At 39.2% G+C, this 4,964-nt stretch overlaps 1 pseudogene; it reads left to right on the top strand.

Annotated features, from left to right (window-relative positions):
* Positions 1 to 1,044: 1,044 nt before the first annotated feature.
* Positions 1,045 to 2,210, top strand: LOC118542587 (DNA dC->dU-editing enzyme APOBEC-3H-like; annotated as a pseudogene).
* The last annotated feature ends 2,754 nt before the right edge of the window (positions 2,211 to 4,964 follow it).

The raw sequence follows: 4,964 nt of genomic DNA, 5'->3' as shown, positions 1-4,964 counted from the left end.
CCCCCTGTTTGTTTCAGCCCTTTCAAGAGTATGGCTCATTTCCTGGACTTGCCCATCTCCATGCTTTTTGAGGTTTCCTCTCTGTGGAGCACTTTTCCTTTGTGGCCCTCCCCCTACAGCATCCCAGAGCAGGAGGCCAATTCCCTTGTTCCAACCCAGACCTCCTTCATCTTGTGGAGATCAGCACCCATGCCATGTTTGGCCTGATGCCCAGAAACCTAGGAAGATACTGTTGTCCTCAGTTGACTTGGACAATTCATTCATTTCCCAGTCTGCTGGCCTCCCCCAGTGCTGGGAATTAACACTGGCACTCAATATTTCCATCTTCAGGGAGGGTAGGGCATAAGCAACCCACCTCCACCCCTAGACAAGATGCTACTTCCTCCTACCCCCTCTCCCCCTACAGTGCTGTCCACCCCCATCACCCCCACAGCCCTGTGTCCAGCTCTTCTGGGAGATCCCACAGAAGTGCTGAGAGAGGCTGGCCCATGAGACCCCTCCTGCCAGAGAGCCTCCTGAGATACAGAAGTGATAGAGAAGCTCATGCTAAAAGGCAAAGAATTGCAAGTCCTATGTTTCTTCTTCCCATTAAGCACTGAAAATTTTACCTACAAACCTTACAAATTCATTATAATAACTAGCTGACATCTTCCTCAGCTCCCCCATCAAAACCTTAGCTCCTACTCTCCTAGGTGAAGGAGGTCAGGGAAACCACTCTGCACTTGGTTCATTCAAACACTTGGTAAAGAAAGCCAGCCAACAGAATTATCATACTATTTATTTATTTATACAAACAACAATAGTATAACCTAATTACCATAAGAGTCAGGTTTACTTTAGCAACTCAGTTGAGTATGATTCTCCCCCCCCCAATAAAGGGTTGGCTTTATTTCTTCCAAAGAAACTTATCTTAAGCTTCATATTTCAAAGAATAATTAAGTCTCAAACATAAATCTTTAATAGTCTTAAGTCAAAGGTGATATATATTTTCTATTTGGGTATTTGTGATTAAATTATGATTGGAATTGGAAGATTGTAAGCAAGATGTCAATTGGAAGATGGTAAGCAAGATGTCAACATAAGAAAGAGCAAGCTTTAATTCCCCCCCTTTTCCTTTTTACAATATGACAGAAGTGTTCAAAGGAGAATAAAAATAAAAATAAAAGGTGGAAGAGGGATCTTAATCAGTGTTCAAAACAAAAGCACTGGGGGCTTCCATGGAGGTGGCCTGGTAGTTCACTCTCAGATCGGGGCTTTCCTAAAGCAAGGCCAGTAAGAAGAAAGGAGTCCTGGTGCCCCAGAAAAAGGGCAGGGCTGGGACAAGGCAGCTGAGGTGAGGCAGCTGCATAGGGACTCCCAGGGTCAGAACCACAATAAGTCCACTAAAAGAAGAAATATTTTACTGTCAGTTTGGCAGCCAGAACCAGGTCACAACACTCTACTACTGGAGGAAGACCTCACCAGCTGAAGCTGAGTGAAGGCCCCATAATTGCCAAAGACTGCTTCAAAACAAGAAAAACCTGCCTGCAGAAATTTACTTTATTGACAAGATCAAGTCACTGCAACTGGACCAATCCCAGAGATTCAAAATTACCTGCTATGTCACGTGGAGCCCTTGCCCCACCTGTGCCTGAGAACTGGTTGCCTTTGTCAAAGACGGCCCCCACCTCCGCCTTCAGAAATTCGTCTCCCACCTGTACTTCCATGGTGCTGGAAATATCAGCAGGGGCTGAGACATATGCAGACATCCAGGATCCCAGTGGCTGTCATGATCTGCTTAGAGTTCGAGGACTGCTGGGGGAAGTTTGTGGACACCTAGGACAGGCTTTTCCAGCCCTGGGACAACATGGAGCACTATAGTAAAAGGATAAAACTAACGGCTCGGGAAGATCCTGATGCCCCTGAATGATTTAGAGAATGACTTTGGAAATCTGAAACTTGGATGACCATCAACCCCTCCACTCCATCACTGGTTAGGAAGTGACTTAAGAGGGCTGTTCCTAGAGCATCTCAATGCTTCATAAACTGCTGACTCTTAGGAGAAAGTTGTGAGCGCCACAGGCATACCTGACCCTTGCCCGAGTCCAGAAAACCTTTCTTCCTCCTTCATTCTTTTGCTTTCTTTTTTAAGTGGATATGTTTGTTTTTTTTTTTAAGATTTTATTTATTTTTTTGACAGAGAGTGACATAGCGAGAGCAGGAACACAAGCAGGGGGAGTGGGAGAGGGAGAAGCAGGCTTCCTGTGGAGCAGGGAGCCCGATGCGGGGCTCGATCCCAGGACCCTACGATCATGACCTGAGCCGAAGGCAGACGCTTAACGACTGAGCCACCCAGGCGCCCTGGATATGTATTTTTATAATTGAAAAAATAGAGATAAGTTTTAAGTCTGTAAAAAGAAAAAAAACAAAAGAATTAAGATAAAGCAAATTGTTCAAAATACATATATGTAATTTTTTAAGATCTATGACAGACAATTGCAAAGTGAAGGGAATCACTAGGTATGAACTCCCACCCTACAATGGCAAGAAAGTTGTGAGATGTTACATGAGGTAGAAAAAGGAAATTGTGACAGATCTCAAAGCATCAAATAAACTGTAGGGGTGAGGGTCAAAGCTGATGACTGGTCACAAGGCTGAGTGCAATTCCTGACATTTCGTAATGGCTTTTAAATTCAAAGGCTGTGGCAGCAATGCTCTAAGGTCAAACGCTGGTGACACAGTCACCCCACTGTAAATCTCTATTGAGGTGCAGCATCACTTCAACATTGGGGAAAGATTCTGGAATCAGAATCTTGGGATTCTCGGGAGGAAAGACTAGAAGAGAAGAAGAGAAAGCCAACAATACGAAAAGTGAAAATTATTCCACATGAAGCCACCTTTGCTCAAGATATAACAATACTTAGATTTAGAAGTCTTCAAAATACTCAAGAAAATGTTTTAAGCAGTGAAATTAAAGCATCTGCAAATTTGGTTAGGAAAATTAGAATGAAGGACTCACTCACCCGCACAGCTGGGGAAAAAGCAAGCACTGCTCTCTTTTTCAGTGTTTAAAAACTATATACAACTTCCATGAAATATATTCTGGCAATGACATTTTTAGAGTTTAGTCCTAACAATTCAAATGCTGATCATGCTCCTCCTGGAGCTTCAGAGTAAAAGGGCAAAATATTTCTGATGCTAGATGATTCATAGGGGCCTGTTGGAGGTGACTCCCTCATGTTCACCATTTCTATAAAGAGCCACAATGTTTGCAATTTGCTCTACCACACATTTATGCAAAGGTCTAGGGGAAATTGCAACAATTCTACTTGCCATAACAGGACACTAGTTCGCATCACGGAGAGCTCAGATTCCTTCAGTAAGGATGATACTTTTGAGTTTTAGATGTGGATGTCACCATTGGTGGCGTGACATGGTTGGATACAACACCGTCTGTGGCTAAACCTTGGGGATAGAATCAGATTTTGGTTCTTGATTTTTTATATTTGTCAAAAAAACCATAAATTTCCTTGTTGTGTATGGAAGTAAGCCCTTATATGTTACTGATATTTCCTATGCAAATATGTTTATAATGTTCATTGTTAATTAAGTTGAATTAAGTAAAATTATACGAATAAGAAGTCATTTATATTGGATTTTTCTTAAACCCAACTTCTCATTGATGTATTCACCTAAAAATAACAATTGATCAAATGACAATGATAAAAATATGTAGATACATTCCCTGGTTCTATTCTGCCTAGAATAGGTCATTCTACTTTTCAAAAACCATGCCATATGTAACTCTTCATGTTCTTTCTGCTTTAGGAGCCATCACAAGCAACTGATCAGAGTTTCTCTGACTTAATTTATATTCCCTGAAGACTATCTTCTGGCTGAGATTAAATCAGGTATCCCTTCTGAACAATTATTTCTGTCACCCACCATTTATTATTTCTAAAAACAGGTATATGAATAGGACACCAGTATTAACTAATATAGTTAACTGAGAGAGATAGACTAGAAGAGAGTATTTCATCATTATTTACTGTACCACATATAAAGTGGGTAACAAACATTAAAAAAAATAAAGATCTTTTAGCGTATATTAAAGATTTTATTTATTTATTTGACAGAGAGAGACACAGTGAGAGAGGGAACACAGCAGGGGGGAGTGGGAGAGGGAGAAGCAGGCTTCCCGCAGAGCAAGGAGCCCGATGTGGGGCTCGATCCCAGGACCCTGGAATCATGACCTGAGCTGAAGGCAGACGCTTAATAACTGAGCCACCCAGGCGCCCCAGATCTTTTAGCATTATATTAAACTTCTTGCAAAATATCAATAATTACTTTCAAAATAATATTTAAAAATAAATATTCATTATTATTAAAGAAAATACACAATTCTTATAAGAAATATTTCTCATAAAATTTAATAATTTAAACCCAAGCAAAATAAGAGTTAAATAACTGAGAAGATATAAATGGCTCTAATCAGAAGTAGTGGGCAGTAAGGTTGCTAATTCTTTCAACTTATTATTATATTTATAGTATTTTTCAATCTTTATTATAATGGAATGTTTTGGGGAACTGAAAAAAACTAACTGTGAGTTTATCTGGAAGAGTAAATAATTAAAAATAAGGTTTATTTTTTTGAAACATAATGAAAGAGGACATTTTGGGTTAAGTAGTAAACTGTATTTAAGACTATACTATTTAGAATACATAGTATGCATTTATGTATAAATAAATTAAATCAAACAAGTGACTCCCAAAAAGTATTAATATGTGTATGTATATATAATTTATAATTTAATGATTATAATAAAATCATTCAAGAGCTTTTGAAAAAAATTAAAAATAAGAATATTATTGGTGACCTGAAATCAATAGTAGAGAATGAGAGCAGGGTTCAGTAGAGCAAATTTAGTCAGTAAATAAATACACAGAAACATTTGACATTGAATTAAAAAGTAGAAAATACACAT

The sequence above is a fragment of the Halichoerus grypus genome, chromosome 4 (genome assembly GCF_964656455.1).
Source record: "Halichoerus grypus chromosome 4, mHalGry1.hap1.1, whole genome shotgun sequence".
Classification (NCBI taxonomy): Eukaryota; Metazoa; Chordata; class Mammalia; order Carnivora; family Phocidae; genus Halichoerus; species Halichoerus grypus.
The sequence above is the reverse complement of the archived record's forward strand: the minus strand, read 5'-3'. Positions and strand labels throughout refer to the sequence as shown.